The sequence below is a fragment of the Triticum aestivum genome, chromosome 3B (assembly GCF_018294505.1).
Source record: "Triticum aestivum cultivar Chinese Spring chromosome 3B, IWGSC CS RefSeq v2.1, whole genome shotgun sequence".
Classification (NCBI taxonomy): Eukaryota; Viridiplantae; Streptophyta; class Magnoliopsida; order Poales; family Poaceae; genus Triticum; species Triticum aestivum.
This window is the reverse complement of record NC_057801.1, coordinates 496,796,918-496,816,962: the sequence shown is the minus strand read 5'-3', so window position 1 is coordinate 496,816,962 and position 20,045 is coordinate 496,796,918. Positions and strand designations below refer to the sequence as shown.

At 46.0% G+C, this 20,045-nt stretch overlaps 1 long non-coding RNA gene and 1 other non-coding gene across 17 annotated transcripts; one reads left to right on the top strand and one right to left on the bottom strand.

The window, feature by feature from the left end:
* Positions 1-1,348: 1,348 nt before the first annotated feature.
* LOC123070569 (uncharacterized) lies at positions 1,349-15,478 on the top strand. 16 transcript variants are annotated; one of them, XR_006433817.1, is made up of 9 exons: positions 1,350-2,023; positions 2,125-2,224; positions 2,311-2,391; positions 2,731-2,791; positions 2,871-6,167; positions 6,268-6,557; positions 6,743-6,792; positions 7,440-7,499; positions 7,672-7,958. It is a non-coding gene; the product is annotated as an uncharacterized lncRNA (long non-coding RNA). The 16 variants fall into 16 exon arrangements; XR_006433818.1 differs by having other exon boundaries at positions 2,300-2,391; XR_006433823.1 differs by having other exon boundaries at positions 1,353-2,391; positions 2,871-3,040; positions 5,778-5,825; positions 5,919-6,167.
* Positions 15,479-17,368: 1,890 nt separating this feature from the next.
* On the bottom strand, positions 17,369-17,442 carry TRNAD-GUC (transfer RNA aspartic acid (anticodon GUC)). The gene has a single exon. It is a non-coding gene; the product is annotated as a tRNA-Asp (tRNA).
* Between the last annotated feature and the right edge of the window lie 2,603 nt (positions 17,443-20,045).

The following is a 20,045-nucleotide window of genomic DNA, read 5'->3' as shown; positions in this document are numbered from 1 at the left end:
CACGGAATTTTTCATTTTCCGAGTGCCCAAAATGAGTTTTTTTGTGAAGGACCTACCATATATTTGTTGCAAAATTGGACCTAATCAATTTTATAAAATACTAGGCCATATTTAATGCACAATTGACAAAATGTTTGGGTGTCAAAAGTATTGATCCACCTCTGGTGAAAAAGACAAATTCCCGCCGATTTAGTAGGAAGCGGGTCAAGTTTGAACTGCAGCTACCTCATAGTTTGCTCTTTATTTTTTCCAAAAATAATTTTTAAATACATAAGTATCTATTTAATCAGAAATACATGGTTTGGTGGCGAGACATCGAGGTTTGGATGGTGGCCGAGGGCCCCAACTCTAGAGCGCGTAAGCTCGCATGCCCGCCGGATGGTCACCGCGTGACCGTGGCGTTGTCATGCGTTCTGGGTGGCCTAGGCATGTCTAGTGGGTTGGGCGCTCCCCAGGTAGGTGCTAGGAATAAAATTACAACATAAGATTCTCATGAGAAGACCGAACTATGCTCAAACATGAATTAGCAGCCAAATGTTTGATTAGCAATACGGGAATTGCACATGGCCAATGGGCGTGAGTTTTGGCTGAGGATGATCATATACTAAGAAGAATGTCTTCACAAATTTTTAGGGAAATCAAGAATATATAAATAACACTTCCTTCACAAAGTGCTGCTATGAACAAAATAGGAAAATGAATATTGTTGAATTATTTTGAACTAGGCAAGGAAGGTTTTTGACATATTTGATGAAGATATAATCTAAACAATTTATGAGAATTTTTTGGGGATTTTTGGAATAATAGAAATATAGGTTGCTTCACAACCTAGGGCAAAAATTGACACATGGACATGACACATAGGCAAAACTGATGAGATGTCGCCTAGTCATCACAACCCACCACAATTTACAAGGCTATGACCATCTATATTGGTCGTTAACAACTAGAAATAAGGCAGCGGACCATCGCTGTTTGCTTTATGACCATTTCGTGTAAGGAAATTACGACCTTTCTGACCAAAATGGTCGCAATGGTTTAGGGTTTGGAGCCCCCTGAACAGCTTTTGACAAATTGGTCTCAAATGGTCGTAGATCTATGACCAATCTCTACTCCTAATGTCTTAGTTGATAGTCACCGTTCACCGGTTAAATTTCGTACCATCTTCTTCTGGTTTATTTTCGTCCCTACTCCCACCTCCCACGTATCCCCTCGCATGAAAAAAACCAACCCACGTTACGAAGGAGTGATGCCTCGACGTACTACCCTCGCAAGAAAAATCCAACGAAAAAAGCCGACGAAAGAAAACCAACGAAAAAAAATCGCTCCCTCGTAACGTGCCAACGAGCGAAGCCTCCAGGGTACCCTCAGCGACGCCACACCAGATCCCATCGCCGCTGCCGTCGCACTCGCATCCCTCCGCCGCCGCCCTCGCACATCAAGCCGCCGCAGATCCATCCATTTGCCGCCGCCCTCGCACATGAAGCCGCGGCTGATCCCTGCGCTACCTCGATGGGAGCCATCGACCGTCTCGCTACAACTTGAAGCTGCAACTTGGGTGGTGCCATGACTCCTTGTGCAGAGAAAACAAGACGAGGGGGAGGTCAAGGAGGAGCAGCAGGAGTGAGGAAAAGACGGCGGCGGAGAAGTCCCTGCTCGCGGAGAGCTCGATCGGTGGTGACGAACTCCGAACCGCATGTTCTGGCGACAGAGGGCTTGAACCGGTCGATGGGAAGACCTGTAGGCGCGCGGCGGCTGCGGTTTGGGACGGCGGCGAAGCTGCAACTCGGACGATGCCATGGCTTCCTATGCAGAGAAAACGGGACGAGGGGGAGGTCAGGGAGGAGCAGCAGGAGGAGTGAAGAAAAAAGGGCGGCGGAGAAGGCCCTGCTCGCCGGAGAGCTTGACTGGCGCCAACGCTCACTGCAGCGGGAGTATGCTCGGGCGTACCGGCATGAGAGCTGCAGTTGGTGGGAATTGGCTGCGGGCATAGGAACCGTGGATTGATCCCACGTACACACAGGTACTATAATTTTTCCCCTATGCTTCTTCTAGATTTCGTTTTGAGCTGATGGGTCTGAGATGTGGCAACACTTCTGGGCTCTACGAAATCCATGGCTCAAGTGCGTGTCCCGGGGTCCCAGCCTCCATCACTTCTTCCGTTCCGGCTTGCTTCAAGAACAAAAAAATTCTGTGTGGAAGACCACTAGCAGAACTGAATGTTGTATGCACCTTCATCTTGCCATCCAATTACTTGGATTATTTGGGACTAATTCCTTTCTTTTTAACCGTACTATAGTTATATAGCAGGGTAAGGATACATGCTTGTACTGCCTCTATCATAAATTGCACATGAGTTGATTCCGAGTTTAGACAGCTAGCAATCTGAAGGTATTGTTCTTTCATTTTATTTCAGATCACAAGGAACTGGGTTCAGATATGTGACTACTCTATGCTGTACTAACTACTCTATGTTGTACTGACTGATCTTAGAATTATATTTGGTCCAGGATTAGTTCATCTGTTAATTCTCAGAGCACTTTTGGATCAGAAATAAACACGCTATTCACCTCAATAGGATGGGGGGGGGGGCATTCAGGAAGCTATGAATCAACTATGAAATTGCTTGAACAAAAAGGCTAGAATTGTTGTATTTCAGAAAGTTGTAACTATATTTCAGAAACTTTGAGCGACCGACTGATCTAATTTGCCACTATCATTATATTTTAGGTCATCATATAAGTGCATCGATATGTAACGTGGTACAATCATGTTGATGTACTCATGAGAGGTACGCACTAAAACTAATATTTATTCCGATTAGTCTTTTTATTTCGAGATCACACCTCACAGTTGTGGGCATGAAGCAGAAGTTGCATCACATGCGGGCATGAAGCAGAAGTTGCATCACATGCTCCACATCCTATCAGCGGACTTCCAAAGACTACAAGGATGCGGATTTGTTGATGATGGCTACAGATGTTTCCAAGTAAGGCGAACGTGCCGTGAGGTGATGCATTGCCTCCAGTCCTTCTTTTTGGTAAATACCTTCACTTCAAGTAATTTCCACCTTCTTTGTTTCTACATATGTCATGTTGAGTATTTTTTCTGAAACATACACACTTAATCATAAATATGCCTTCCTGTCAATTTTTTTCATCATAAATATGCCTTTCTTTAAACGCATCGTAAACTATGGCCACAGGACCGACTGGTTCATGCAACTATCGTTTGCTCCATAGTGAAGTGCCATTGTTTGCTCTCTACTAGAGCATATCTCTACTCCTAATGGAGCAGTTGGTAGTCTTCGTTCTGGCTTTTTTTCGTCCCACCTCCCACCTTCGTCGGGTTTTTTTTCGTCCTCCTCCCACCTCGCACTTTACATCCCGCTCGCACGATCCCGTATCACATAACCAAAGAAAATCGGATGACCACGTAGCGCCCCCCCCCCCAACGAAAGAAAGATCGGGCGAACCACGGAACAAGGGTGCCCTCGCATGAAAAAAACCGACGGGAACCACGTCCCGGCCGCCGTCGCCAATCCATCCCGGCCCACCTGCCTCCTTCCCGATCCCAACCTCATGAACCCTACCACGCCTCCAACCCCGCTGCCACCTCCTTCGACCAACCACTCCGTTCCATGGATCCACTTTGCGACAGCCAGTTCTCGCGGCAGTCGCCGCCCGCTCTTCTCCTCCTGGTCCACCTCCCCCACCAAGCTCTCTCTCCTAGATCGTGAGCTGATAACAGAGGCACATAGGTTTCGGCTCCTCTACTAATGGTGATATCAAGGGCTGGTGGAGGACGGCCATCATGGACACGTTGACGAGGCTGTTTCTTCCTAGACCCAATTCTTCGACGAGTTGCTGGAGAAAGACAAGGGCTTGAGGGGGGTTCTACGAGTCAGAGCGGGAGACGGAGCGGTTCCTGAGCCTGGTATGCGAGGCACTAGGGCAGGCAAGCGGTTCTTGGCATGGCAGTGCTGATGCAGCACGCTGGCTCACTTACATGGACTAAGGGGAGGCTCGTGCACCGCTCATCCGCGTACGTTCTCAACTGCCTTCTCGACTAGGTGCCGCCCGGACCACGCCTTTTCCAGAAAATGTGTTACCTGGTCCCTGTCAAAATGTTTCTTACCAGTACAAATGTCTATCGCATTGCTGAATATTTTGTTGCAATCATACAAACTGCAGGCAGATTCTCAATCACATCGGTTCATGCACTTGTATGCTTTTGTAATTGCAGAAATGTTGAATTAGTAACTACATGGTATTCGGCTATATTCTAAATCAGCGCTTCCGACGAGATTCTTTATTATTCGGCTATATGAGTTAGTAAATCATGGTTTTCTTCTTCTACATCTGGGCTTCTATAGCTAAATTCCTGCATGTTAGATATACAGGCTGCAACGAGAAAAGTAATCTTCTATGGAGAGCCACCAAATCAAATTTAGAGATTGTGTTTGTACACCCTTGTTAAGAGATATGGCAGGACATGCATTGGCCCTTTCTACTTGGTACTTGAATCAAATGGTGGGAGTCAATTTTATCCAAGAGCTATGTCTGATATGTGGCCTAATTCAGCTGGACTTGTAGTATTCTCTTCTGGTGATCGTCTTTTGTTTGAAACCCAATTATCAAAGTTGCTTCTTAAAATTCCCCTACAAATTGGCATCTACAGGACAACAATGAACAATTTATTTAAACTCCACATGTGGATCATTTACTTCAAGCTCACATATTACCAACCAGATCGATAGTATGTACATTATACAATCACATATCTCAAATTACTTGGGAATTGGAACATGTCTTGTTTTCAATTGAAAATGGTTACAACAAATTAAAAAAGGAGTTCCCTGCTGATAAATGTGTTGAAATATGTGTGGTTTCTTACCCAAATGGAAGTTATCAAGCCTGTTCTTTATGCAACAAAAAATTACTCCATCTGTAAAGATATATAAGAGCATTTAGATCACTACTTTAGTGATATAAATGCTCTTATATTTGTTACAGAGGGAGTAGCAGGTATATTTGACTAGATGTGCCAAACTGTTGTGAGATCCACTTCACAAATTAGAGGTCGATATGTAGTGGAAGCTTTTGCAGGTCATTTTCAAAGTTAAGTATATCTTCTTCGATGTGATGTTTCATTTATTCGCATGCATCGTGCTAACATTTGTTGGTTTGTTTCTAAGTAGTAGTGCTACTACGGCGATGCATAAATTCAGTGCCACTTCTCAAGCTCGTAGCCCTAGAAAAATCACAATGACGCAGTGCAGCAATGATTATCTAGCCCTCCAAGCTGGATGCAACAAGGTTACTCGTGATCAAAACAGTTGATGTCAGTTAAAAAACCGGTTCTGATGCCAATTGGCTTGAGGAAATCAGCCAAGATGCTTTGAAGAAATTGCACGCTTTCTATCAGTTCTGCAGACCACACACAATCTTTGGCACTGTGAGATTTGTCATCTTTGGTTCCAATTGACATATGTAGTTTTGATGCACACTTCTTGATGCGCTCTTTCTTATGTTTACTGTATTGTTAGATCATAGGGATAACTTCAGTGTCTCTCCTGTCAATGAAGAGCCTAGATGATTTTACTACTACGATACTAAGAGTTACTATAGATTTTTATCTCTTATGAGTAATATTATTTGGCAAATAGAAATATACCTAGCCATTTGTGTATGAAAATTTTACACTGTTACGTCTTTAAAAAAATTCAAAAATTTTCTCTTTCTGTGCACGCTTTGGCTGCTGCTTTATGTATGAAGATTTACGTGGTAGGGCTGAATCGACTGTTCAACATTCAGATTGAAAAGGTTGTATTTTATTCCCTGTGCTTTGAAAAAATGCACCTTCTTAGTCCTTTATACTTTACAATCATTTAGTATAAATTATACTCTATTTTGCAGATCAACAAGCCAGGTTTTCCATTGGTAGCTGGGTGATTTTCAGTAGCAACTGGTGTATTCTTAGTGGTCACATTCCTGGTCATGGTTTATTAGGTTCAAATAATGGTGTTATGGTGTGGAAAATATGGCTGAAGTCTAAATACTTAAGTTTTGTTGTTTTCAGAACTTTAGCATTGGAATCTGTTTCGGAGCGGTGCCACTGACGTGTGCTTTAATTATCAGCTTCCTTCTTGGAAGTGTTGCATTGAGGTAAGTAGCACTTACCATCATGAGAATTGGAAAGTAAGTTCCATGAAACCATGAAACGCCAAGTGATTATCATTTTCATCTCATATTTGATCCTTTTCAGGCTCCGATGCTCCGGTGGGAACAACACACGCTCCTCGCTGCATCTTATCTCCTATTTGTGAGGGCTATCGTGGTCCAATTAGCTTTCTTTGCACATATGCAGGCACTCAGCACAGTACACATCTTCAGTAGCACTAGAAATTCATACTTATTTAATTGGCTTCCTTCTTCAGTGTTTGATGATTCATTTTGAAGTGACCTGTTCTGAGAAGGCCCTTGGCAGCAACAAAATGACTGGTGTTTGCAACATTGTCCATGTGTTAGTTCTCTGCTGTCATAGCTCTATTTAAGGTAATTAAACATGCAATGACTGTATACTTTTGGTATCAACAAGCATATTTTTTATTGATGTCCGGAGCTTCCAGGATATTCCTGACATTGATGGAGACCGAGACTTTGGCATCACTAAAAGTGTTTCAAGAAAACCATATGCCACTATAAACTGGTTGATTTTGAACCTATTTTTTCAATTGTAGGTGTATCAGCTTTGCAGTGGATCATGTTTTTCGTCGTGGGTCGAACTGAGGTGAGTATTTGATGCGTTAGTAGATTGGGATGTTGGCTGCTCGGCATGAGTACCTATGTCTATGTTATGTTTAAGTTAAAAGTACAATTTAGATGTGGGCCATACATACATAGATTAATGTATAGTTAGCTACCCATCTTGTCACCTGGAGTTATATCTCTACACACATCTGAAGGCAAGCATCGTACGCAAGTGATCTGGTTATGAAAAGCTTCATGTCCAGTCAAAATATACCTGATGTTAGGTGAAAATAATCATAGAGGTTCATTGAAGATGGATTTGATTTAATTATTTAGTGCCCATGGATTTAATTGTCATTGAGAAGCATAATATTTTGTTGATGCTTGGTAACTTGTTGGTTGTTGTTATTTAGTTTTGCCCATGGAGTCCAAGTGTCCATCGAATTTCATAGATTGCTTCGTAACTTGTTGATGTTTGTTCATGCCTTTTGAATGTGTGCTTCGTAGCTTTGCTATTGTTGTTGGACACTTGGACTTAGATGATATATGACTTGGGGTTGGGTGCATAGCTCTTTCACCAAAAATGCAAAGTATGGTAGCTTAAACCGTTGGAAGGATATCACCATCGATTGGCTGAGAAGCTTGGGTATTTTCTGTAAATTATTAAAGCATTGTGCTGAAATGTAGGCCAAGACTGATGAGTTGAAGGCGAGAACAAACTACTACTCTACCCAACAACTCATACAGGTGCATTTCCCTATATTTTTACAATAATATGACCTGCCAGTTTGCTTTATGCCGATTTGTACTGGTTAGTAGTTAGTGTATGAAAAATAAGCATGATTTATGCTCCTCTTTTCTCCTTCTTGAAAACTATACATGTTGTATGTGTTGATGACACTTTCATATGGTGATATAGAGATATGGTCTTCACCCTGCTCAAGCTCATCCACATCGCTGTCACTATAGCTGCTTCTGCGAGTCTCTTGTCATCTTCTTCGCCGCCGGCTTGGTAAATCTCTCAGTTTACTTCTCCTCCTCCTCTCTTGAGCTCTATAGAAAGTGGGCTAGGTGGAGAGGCCGAGAGCAACTGTAGTAGGCGGTGAACCAGATATTCCTTCCTAGCTTTCTTACGCTCAACGACAATTGCCACACTGACCGCTCGGGCATTGGCAGCCACGTATAACAACAAAGGCTCATTATTAACTGGGGCTGTAAGAACCGGCGGTTCAACTAACTGCCGCTTTAACTCCTCAAAAGCCGCATTGGCTGCATCACTCTAGACGAAATCATCTGTCTTTTCAACATCTGATACAGAGGAATTGCCTTCTCTCCCAGACGACTGATAAATCGGCTGAGGGCTGCAATCCGACCTGCTAGACGCTGAACATCATTGATACACTTCGGTTTAGCCAGGGATGTGATTGCCTTAATTTTTTCCGGATTAGCTTCAATGCTCCTGTTGGATAGAAGAAAACCGAGAAGCTTGCCTGCCGGAACATCAAAAACACATTTATCCGGATTAAGCATCATCTTATAAACCCGAAGATTATCAAACGTCTCCTTGAGATCATCTATTAGTGTTTCCTTCTGCCTGGATTTTACCACAATGTCATCCACATAGGCATGAACATTATGCCCAATCTGCGTGTGAAGACAATTCTGCACACAAGGCTGATAAGTTACCTAGGCACTCTTGAGCCCGAAGGGCAACATAGCAGAAGGCTCCAAAGGGAGTGATGAAAGTTGTCTTCTCTTGGTCCTTAACTGCCATCTTGATCTGATGATATCCTGAATAAGCATCCAAAAAACTCAGGCGCTCACAACCCGTCGTCGCATCAATGATCTGATCAATACGCAGGAGAGCAAAGGGATCGGCCGGACAAGCTTTATTCAAATCCGTGTAGTCCACACACATACGCCAAGTGCCGTTTTTCTTAAGAACAAGCACCTGATTAGCCAGCCATTCAGGATGAAAAACTTCAATGATAAACCCGGCAGCCAACAGCCGGTCTACCTCTTCACCAATTGCCTTACATCTCTCCTCATTAAAGCGACGAAGAAACTGCTTGACCGGTATAAACTTGGGATCAATATTGAGAGTGTGCTGAGCGAGTTCCCTCGGTACACCTGGCATGTTAGAAGGTTTCCATGCAAAAATGTCCCGGTTCTCACGGATGAACTCGATGAGCGCGCTTTCCTATTTTGGATCCAGATTTGTGCTGATGCTGAACTGCTTGGACGAATCGCCAGGCATGAAGTCAACAAGCTTAGTCTCATCAGGCGGTTTGAAATGCAGGGTTGGGTCATGTTCAGTGGTGGGCATCTTCAGAGGGGTCATATCTGCCAGATCAATATTTTCCTTATAGAACTTTAGCTCCTCTGTAGCACAAACCGACTCAGCATAGGCCGCATCACCTTCCTCGCAGTCCAAAGCAATTTTACGACTTCCGTGAACCGTAATAGTCCCTTTATGACCCGGCATCTTGAGCTGCAAGTACATATAACAAGGCCTTGCCATGAATTTTTCATAAGCCGGTCGCCCAAACAGTGCATGGTACGGGCTCTGGATTCTCACCACCTCAAAGGTCAATGTCTCAGACCGGGAATCATGTTCATCACCAAACACAACTTCCAAACCGATCTTGCCTACAGGATATGCCGATTTACCTGGCACCACATCATGAAAAACAGTGTTGGACGGTTTAAGACTCTTGTCTGTCAACCCCATGCGACGGAAGGTCTCATAATACAGAATGTTAATACTGCTTCCTCCATCCATGAGTACTTTGGTGAACTTATAACCTCCCACCTGAGGCGCCACCACCAAAGCCAGTTGACCCGGATTGTCAACCCGGGGCGGATGATCCTCCCTACTCCACACAATAGGTTGTTCGGACCATCGCAGATAGCGTGGTACTGTCGGTTCAACAGCATTAACTGCCCTCTTGTGAAGCTTCTGATCACGCTTGCACAAACTAGTGGTGAACACATGATACTGCCCACCATTCAACTCCTTTGGGTGACTGGTAACCCGACTGCTCCTGATTTCCTTAATTATTCTGCTGGTTATTACCACCTTGGTTGTTCTGGTTGCCATGGTTATTCTGAAACCCAGAGTTTGAACCGTCGCCACCATGAAAACCTGGACCTGAACCGCCTGACGGACCCTGATCATACCGGAAAAGATCAGAGTTTTTGAACTCCTTCATAATGTTACAATCCTTCCAGAGATGTGTTGCAGGAGCCTCCTTGGTCCCATGCTTTGGACAGGGCTGATTCAACAAATGCTCCAGATTCATCGCCCCACCGCGCTGGGGCGGTTTACCTTTACGATGCTGCACATTAGCGTTAGCCACAAAATCTGAATCTGCTTTACGCTTACCATTATTCCCATGGCCTCCTTGGTTGTGCTGCTGTTCCTTTGCCCCGCCGTTCTTCTTTCCCTTCTCTGGTTTCTCATTATCAGAATCGGGATCCTTGGTATTATCAGAATCGGCATACTTGACCAAGGCTGCCATGAGGGTTCCCATGTCATTGCAGTGGCGCTTGAGCCGTCCCAACTTCATCTTTAGTGACTTAAATCGGCAATTGCACTCCAATGTTATAATTGCTTGACCAGCATTAATCCGATCGGACGAGTGCAAAACTTCTAAAACCCGGCGTACCGAATGAGTTGTTGATTCGTTCTTCCCTTGAACACAAGCATCCAGATCCATAATGGACATGGGCTGTTTGCACGTGTCTTTGAAATTGGCTATAAACCGGGCCTTCAACGGATCCCATGACTTGATGGAATTAGCTGGTAGATTTTTCAACCAAGTACGGGCCGTTCCCTCCAACATCATCGTGAAGTACTTTGCACAGGCCGCTTCATCTACATCCAGCATCTCCATTGCCATCTCATAACTCTCGACTCACGCCTCAGGTGGCTGATCCGCCGTGTAGTTAGGCACTTTGCGTGGACCCTTGAAATCTTTGGGCAGACGCACATTACGGAGAGCCGGAATAAGGCACGACACTCCCCAGGAACTGAAGGCATGCCCGGTGCCTCGGTCAACTCACGCTGCTGGCTGAACCAGAGCGGGTTGATAACGACCCAAGCGGCATCCCTTCGTGCCCTGCCATGATCCACCACATCTTGAGCATTACAATGCGGCGCGCTGCTAGACACTTCTGGTTCATCCATACGCCTGCTATAGCTTGGGCTCAGACGAGGGGTTGAATGAATTAGCGGTTTGAAGAAGGTCTCTCGCCCGCCGTGTTTCAATTGCTGCTATTTAATCGCCCTCCATCGGAATGGCTGCCAGGCGTGATGCTGTGGCAATCATGTTATCCAGAGGGCTCGAGAAGTGACCCGGTGGTGTAGACGCGTATTGCGACGGGTTATCTGTTCCTCGGGGTGGCTCTGTTATCCGTAGTTGATCCGGAGCTGTCTTAGGCGCATCAGTCCGGTTTGCAGTTGCCGGATTGCTCGGTCCAGCACCTGGCGTCTGAAAGAGATTTAACCCTTCGTAAACCGGTGGCAGACGAGACCGGTACTTCCTTCGCATTACATCCTCGGATGCGGTCCGATCCAGCATGAGCTGGTAATTCTGCGCCTGTATCCCCTGTGACTGGGCATCCAAAGCGGCCCGTTCTTCAGCCATCCTAGCATCCTCAATTCCCAGGTCCTCCTTAGCCTGTGTTATTTGGTCTTTCAGCTTCGCAACGTCCGCATTGTGCTGATCCCGTGTCTCCGGGGTGACTGCCGTGGTTAACAAGGTCGCCCAGGCATCCATCAAACCGGAGAGGACTTGAGCCGGTCGGCGCGCCGGGACTCCTGCCGCGGTTGCTGATCCGGTATTCATTGCTGCTGTAGACGAAGACTGCAACGTGGGCTGCGTTCCGGCCATGTAGACAGCAACCCGACTTGGCGGTTCAAGGAGGTCTGGAATATTGTTGCCATCGGAATATCCCTCGAACACATCATTATGAATCTGGTACAAGGACTCAGTTTCGCCAGTGGATGACTCGCCGTCGGAATATACGGCCGTCTCGCCTTCAGACACCGGTTCAGATCCGATCCCATGGACACATCCTACGAACGCACGCTTCACGGCGGGCTTAACCCAGGCAGGACTCGCACGCTGAGCTGTCTCGACGAGGTCGGTGCAGATGTCCAGCTCAGGGCCCGGTTCGCCGATCTTGCCGATGAAGACATGAATTCCGCCAAAGGGGACTTGGTACCCGTACTCGATTGAGCCGGCCTCGGGGCCCCATCCTTCGTCGTTGATGCAGAGCTTGCTGCGATGACTCTTGGTCATCCGGCCGATCACGTACCCCTTAAGTCCTTCAGAGTAGCCCTTCAAGAACTCGACACCATCATGCGATAACCCCACGGTGGGCGCCAACTGTCGTGGAATTAACACGTCAGATGTCCTCATGAAAGGACTTAGTCGTGGAGCCATCGCTACGGGTTAGCTTGAAGGGGTTAAACCGGACAAGGGACACGAGAGTTTATACTAGTTCAGCCCCTTCGATGAAGGTAAAAGCCTATGTCTAGTTGTGATGGGATTAATTGGGTTTCGATGACCAGGAAGCAAATACGCTTGCCTGAGTCTTAAGTTGTTGGCTGTTATCCCTGAACCGCTGCCGGGCCTTCACTTTATATACACAGGTTGACGCCCGGCCGGTCTACAGAGTCCCGAGGCCGACTCATACAAGGGTCCGACTCGGTCTCTTCTTTCCTAACTTACAACACAAGTTTACATAACGATGGCGGTTTACCACTACGGGCCCTAATCCGCCTTTAGGCTTTAGGCCTCTAAGCTTCTTTTAATAACTGCGCCATCTTCTGGATCTTCATGGGCTTCACCATAGTCGAGGGTGAACCGGGCCCTCCTGGCCGGTTTACACTCAGTAGCTATATCCCCAACAGTAGATTTACTAGCAAGAGATATATTTTACTGACCCGTGTTTGGAGTTCTCTAAGTGCCTTTGCGAATCTGCCGAGGAGTATTGCGGATGCCGCATTCTTCCGAGCCGAAGAGGGGAGCTCGACGGAGAAGTACTTCTAGTCGCAGTACCTTGCGCCAGAACTTCCAGTGCCCCTGAGTGACCAGCTGAAGTAGATGTCCGAGCTGTACAGGGTGGCCGGACTGGCCATGAAGGATGTAATGGTCTGTCTGTGGCCGGCCGAGGCCATACCTATCAGCCACTTCGGGCTTGTGAAGCGGCTGGTGGATGCGCTTCCTCGGATCGATACCCTCAAGCAGTCGTCCTGCATAGAAGGTGCTTGGATGGCCTTCGCCCGCGTCAAGGTTCAGTGGGCAAAGATGAAGGCCACCGAGATTGCCATCGCGGGGGCCACCTAAAGGCAAGGAGCACCGGCGGCTAGAGAAGTATTTTGATGAGGTCCTCGAGGGGGCCCGCATTCTAGAAGGCCAGTCCTCAAAGGACGTCATATTTGAATAGTTGAGTCATGTTTGTAAGAGTCATGTAATGAACTTATGGTTTAAAAATGGCTATGCTTATGTTTTATGACTAGTTTATCCTCCTATTTGGCTGTTTATATGTCTGAAAGTTTACCAGTCGTCGGCTGAGGGAGTCCTGGACTAGGGGGTGTCCGGACAGCAGGACTATCATTATCCGCCGGACTCTAAGACTACGAAGATACAAGATTGAAGACTCCGTCCCGTGTTCGGATGGGACTTTCCTTGGCGTGGAAGGCAAGCTTGGCAATACGGATATGTAGATCTCCTACCATTGTAACCAACTCTGTGTAACCCTAGCCTCCTCCGGTGTCTATATAAACCGGAGGGCTTTAGTCCATAGGACAACATACATTACAACATTCATACCATAGGCTAGCTTCTAGGGTTTAGCCTCCTTAATCTCGTGGTAGATCCACTCTTGTACTACCCATATCATCAATATTAATCAAGCAGGACGTAGGGTTTTACCTCCATCGAGAGGGCCCGAACCTGGGTAAAAACATCGTGTCCCTTGTTTCCTGTTACCATCCGCCTAGACGCACAGTTCGGGACCCCCTACCCGAGATCCGCCGGTTTTGACACCGACATTGGTGCTTTCATTGAGATTTCCTCTGTGTCGTCACCGATAGGCTTGATGGCATCTTCAACCAACAATGTTGTCCAGGGTGAGACTTTTCTCCCCGGACAGATCTTCGTATTCGGCGGCTTTGCACTGCGGGCCAATTCACTTGGCCATCTGGAGCAGATCGAAAGCTACGCCCCTGGCCGTCAGGTCAGATTTGGAAGCTTAAACTTCACGGCCGATGTCCGCAGAGACTCGATCTTCGACGGACTCGAGCCACAGCCAAGCGCGCCGCACTGTGACGACTGACATGATCTAGCTCTGCCACCGAACAGTGCCTTGGTGTCCGCACACGGATCCGCTTCGGCCATCAGCCCGGAGCTGATCGCCCTGATCGAGGGCCGGTGGATAGACGCCGCCCTGGGGGCTTCAACATCCACGGCGATGGAGCCGAACACTAATCTTGTCCCCTGCGAAACTTGTGATTCCGAGGCGCCGGTCTCCTTGCCGGACTCCGAACCTCCCGCGCCCTTACCAATCGATCCGGATTGGGCGCCGGTTATGGAAGTCACCGCCGCGGACATCTTCCAATACTCGCCTTTTGGCGATATCTTGAATTCACTAAAGCATCTCTCGTTATCGGGAGAGTCCTGGCCGGACTATGGCCAGGATGGTTGGGGTACGGACGACGAAGAAATTCAGATCCCACCCACCACCCATTTTGTAGCCACTGTCGACGATCTAACCGACATGCTAGACATAATAGGCATAATGCCTTGAAAGTTGGCCCAAAAAGCCTCTTCCAAGTCTTCCCAGGATCCAATGGAGTTCTCTGGGAGGCTGTTTAGCCAGTGCTGATATGTCTCCAACGTATCTATAATTTTTGATTGTTCCATGCTATTATATTATCTGTTTTGGATGTTTAATAGGCATTTATATGCTATTTTGTATTATTTTTGGGACTAACCTATTAACCGAGGGCCCACTGCCAGTTTCTGTTTTTTTGCCTATTTTAGAGTTTTGCAGAAAAGGAATACCAAACGGAGTCCAAACGGAATGAAACCTTCACGACGCTCTTTCTTGGACTGGAGGCAAACCAGAAGACTTGGAGATGAAGTTGTAGACGCAGCGAGGTAGCCCGTCATCTCCACTTCGACATCATCTCCACTTCGTAGCCCATCGGTCTTCATTCATTGAAGCCAGGGCATTGACTGACTTTCAGCGATCGCTATAAGAAAGACATAAAAAAAGTTCTCCTAAATCTGTTCCTTTCCGTTACTACTACTTGGAATTGGAAGTCTAGGAGCAGGACTAACCTTTTTCTTTCGTTTAAATAAAGTCGAGATGTAGCTTTCTCTATCTCAATAAATTATTCCACCTCCATTCATTGGAGAACAAAGTGTTATCTGATTAGATCCTTGCTTCAAACTCAACCGAATCAAGTTTCAAAAATAGATGTGGAAGAGGCAAAGGGAAGAGCGGGGTTGCCGAATTGTTTCTCAGAGCCGGACGAAACATCTATCTCTATTTACAATGCCCCCAAGAAAACTTTGTCGAAAAAGGTTGTCATCGTAATAGGGATTGCACCTCAACATGGCAGCCCTTCAATTCTGCCAATTGTGTGTGACTTGTACTTTTCTAGGCTTCCTCTTTGCCTCAAGTGATTAAACTCATCAACTACACCAACCACATTTCTTACCTCAAACCTCTCTACAATCTCTTGAATTCACTCTTGCCAAGATACTTGTCCCATATTCACTAAGAAACTGTTGTACCAGCTTTCAGCTCTCCCCTTAAGGTGCATAGCTGAAAGTTCTACCTTGTACCAATCCGTAACTTGGTACACCGAAAAGTAATGTTCACACTTTTGTATCCAAGACCTGGCCCCTTCAAATATTGGAAAATAAACTCTAGGAGGTTGATGTATCTGCTGCCCATATTGATATTGATTTTGCGGCCTTTGTTCTTGCATGTATTGGTACGGGTCATGCTGTTGAGTTGGAAGCGGTTGGTTAAGGTAAGTATATATTGGCACTTCTGGTTTCATGGAATTTCCAGCATAGGGCAAAAGTATTGGTTGGGAAAATTGGATATTTGGTATTGAATTGGGTCTTGGTTGTGGTGGTGGAGGTGCAGGATTAGGTCTAATATTATCATGTTTTGAGCTGTGAGGAAGGCCATAGGTGGCTGGAAACAAGTGTTCATGCCAAGGTTTTGAGGGGGATAGAGAGGGTTATTTTTGTGATTGGGTCTTTTAGTTGCTTTGCTATTAGAGGTCTAGGTGGTCAGGGGTTTAAAGGTCTGGAATAGGTGTGAGTGGTGGTCGTATTCAGTACCAATGGTACGGTAATTGGCGGTTCAGGCGGTTCAGGCCTAGGATAAGAGCTAGAGGCTTGTTGAGGGGTAGCCATGGTTTCAGCTTCACTGGCAACAGCTGGTAGGGACATTTGTTGTGGTTTTCTAGGAAAATGAACCATATTGCCCCTAGTTGTGTTAATCGAGCTATGCTCTTCTTCAACGCTCCGCGCCTTCAAAAAAGTAGTTTTGTTGCTTGTGCTTCAATTTAGGAGTTTCAACTTAACTAGCATATGTGCATTTGGGTTGTTGGCATATGTCGGCTACATATTGGATGCTTTTCCATCATTGTTCGACTTGCACAGAAACAATGGGTCCCTTCTGGTTTCTTTTTCTCCCTCCAAGTTTGTTCTTCACTATAATGTGTGTCAACTCAACAAGAGTGAGCACACCCTTCCTGCTGGTCTTCTTCAACCTTTGTCTGTTCCATTACAACCTGGGTCTTCTATTTCAATGGATTTTCTTGAGGCACTCCCCAAGTTTTATGGTTATAGCTCAATACTTGTGGTCGTGGCCCGTTTCACTGGCTCATTTCATTCCTCTATCTCACCCTTTTAGCTGTATACCCTATCTTGTATCCTGTAGTAAGTCTACTCTTCTTACCCCCTCTCCTCTACCTTTTGTGGCCCATCTATTAGCTTTTTGACCATCTTTGAGTCATTGCGAGACGACTCTATCTCTTTTCACAAGTACAGCCGTAAGTACAGTTGCGGGCGTCAACGATCAGCAGTACTGAGCTACGGAAAGTCTATCGAATTATAGCTACGGAAAGTCTATTGAAAGGACCTAATCAAAGGCTACTACAGCTATAACTGACCCGCCTATGGAATCTATTGGCTCGGCTGAACTGACATGAAATGAAAGAGAGGAAGGCGGAAGCTATTGGCAAATAGAGGGGGGATGTTCTCCGTGTCTTTTAGCCCTCACTAGATGACAACTTGCTTACTTTTCATTTCTTCTTAAGCTTGGCAGACTAGTTCCTGACTGACTTGATAGTGCGATGAGCTTACTTGCTCTAGTTCTATCCTCAGGATTTACTTACCTGAGTACCTAGCACCGAGGATCGATGGAATTTACTTTCAAAAAGATGCTGTTGATGCTAACACGCATATAAATAGATGTTCCCCACTGCTTGCTCCTCTTACCCGAATGGGGTTATATGCCTTAGTGAAACTCAGGGTAAAGTGGCAGAGGTATGACCTCGGGAAGAAAAAAAGATCGGGCGGGGAAAACGGGGTTCGAACCCGCGACTTCTGGCGTGACAGACCAGCACTCTAACCAACTGAGCTATTTCCCCCTTTCGTAACTACTGTCGATTCAACAGTCACCTACCGGTTACCTTTGTAACTATACCAAAGTAACTGTACAACAGAATGCCCTTCGCCTTTAGTACTTTTCTTATATATATTATGTTATATACTAAATGTGTCAAAGCAATAGAACTTATTGAAAAAAAAACAAGCCCATCTTTCTCAAAAAGGAAGAGAGGGTGCGCCCTCCCAGAGAGAACCCCATTCTTTCAAGAATGTTCTAATTAATTATGTAGAAAAAGAAATAAGGAAAAGAGGAGTAAGCGAGTAGGGTCAACAAGATTCTAAACGAATACCACAAGTGATGGAACCAACGATGATGAAGAGATAAGGGGCGAAGGATATTTTTTCTATTATTCCAATTCTTATTTATTGATTATATAATTTATTTAGATCCATATTCATTTTCATTTGCAAATACAAACTCTCTTTCATTTTCTTTTTACTTTTGCGCTAAGGATAAGGGAACTGAGAAGAAAAGAGCTGGCTTGGCTGGTACATCAAGCATATGACATATTGCTTGTTCGGTGTGGTACACATATCTGTCAATGTCAATCAAGTAAGAAAATGCATTCCCACTGTCTGAGGAAAAGGTGAAGAATTGCAATTTGTTGAGCTTGTAACGCCCGTTGAAGTCCCCGAGAAAGGGTATAAATAGGGCTATAAGTAGGCCGTTTGCTATTGCAATAAGGGCTGCTCGCCTTTCCTTTTGACGGCTTGGCTTCCTATCGCTCCTATGTAGTGGTCGGCCTTAAAAGGAGTCTTCCTACCATACCATCATGCATGCCTATGTTATAGTGCGTTAAGCTTCGCCAGAAGCAAGCAAGATGATGAAGCGAAGCTTCGTAGACAAGGCTTGTTCCATGCTTGACTTACGAGCTCGTGTAGTAAGGCCTCACCCTACTTCAATAAGGGCTTATGCACTCCACTCGTAAACGAGCGTTAGAGCTTTTTGAGCGAGCGAGCGAAGCCTTCCTGGAGCTTCCCCCTTCCCTCACCCGAGAATTGCATTTCTGCTTCAGCTTCCCCGGTTTAGTTGGTTTGGAGGATTAATTGATTGGATACCCAATCCGCATAATCTTTCAAAGTCACTGCTTCTACGATGATAGGCGTAAAGGCATGATTAGTTCCACGAATCTCACTGCACTGACCATAGTAAACTCCTTCTCGTTGTACCGAGATGGAGGTAAGATTTGAACGACCAGGTACAGCATCACATTTGACACCTGAGGAAGGTACAACCCAACTATGAGGTACATCAGCGGGTGTTACAATCATACGTAGATGAGTTTTGGCTGGTACAACCACTCTATTGTCAACTTCTAATAAACGTGATTGACCCAATTCTGGATCATCTTCTGGAATCGTATAACTGTCAAAAGTGAGGGACTGTTCATCGGAACTGTTATAGTCCGAATACTCATAAGGTTGGGTCGACGCCCGCCTCCCCCCAAACTTGACTTGCAAGTTTCCCCGCAAAAAGCTCTCCACGCCTACTCTTATTTATAAAGAGCACTATTCTTCTTTAGTTAGGTAGTTCTCCCCCCTCTATGAGACCGTAAGACCCCGGTGGAATCGAAGGCCCGCTTACTAATAGGCAAGAGGGGACCCTTTCTCGCCCAGCCCTACCTACATCAGTGAAGCTGGAACCGAGGAAGACAATGTTCAACACACATGAGACAAAATGAAGGTATGGGACGACCAGTTCACCACGGAAAGGGATGCTAGTCGGCTTTGGCGAAGTTGTAGGCCCCAATAGATCAGATCTCAAGAGTGATTCCTCACCTATCCTGCCAGGGGCCAAGTCGAAGGCTCGAGTATAGATTCCCTATGCTCACGTGAACGGCCGGCCCGTAGATCTAAAAGGATCCATAAAAAAGACCGGAAAGTATGTTTGTCCACGAAAAAAAACTCGTTCATGAGACCTCGAATTCCCACGTTCCATCCTGCATTATGCCAGCAGGTCCCACCCCCAATTTCTTGAGTCACCCTTATCTAAAAAAAGGACGGAGTCTATCTACATCATAGGATCACTGTATTCAGAGGTCAATTCTCTTTCTTTGACCTCCCACCGTTCACGACATCGTTTGCTTCTCGCAAGAACGGCTCCTCGGTGGAGGAGTAGAAGCGCTTGTCCCCTTCGGTCAAGTGCTTGTGCGTGCTCTTACCTACCGTAGGACCTCCGTCCCCGAAGCGAAGGAGGAGCAGGAACAACAGGTTGTCCTCTCTTGGCCCAGTAGTTCCACAACTACTACCGTGGTTGTTGCCAACGGGGATCCCCCATTCCGAAAGGTAACGGGACCAGCCCTTAGGTCCAAAGTTGTATGCCACTGCTGTGGTGCCGATAGATTCACTACTGAAGCCTCATTATCAGACATTGCAGGCCTAGCATCTATTTTTCGTATATCTCTCCACCACACCGAGAAGAGGTATGTGTACCTCCAGCAATAACAAGAATGGAACCATAGGCTCCTATGCTGGGAGCATTTCCGGGTATAGGTCTAACCACCTCAACTCCCCGTTTCTGGCATGCTATAGTTCTTTTAGTCTCTCGACGACGGGAATGGGAGATGACCGGTAAGCCAGATGC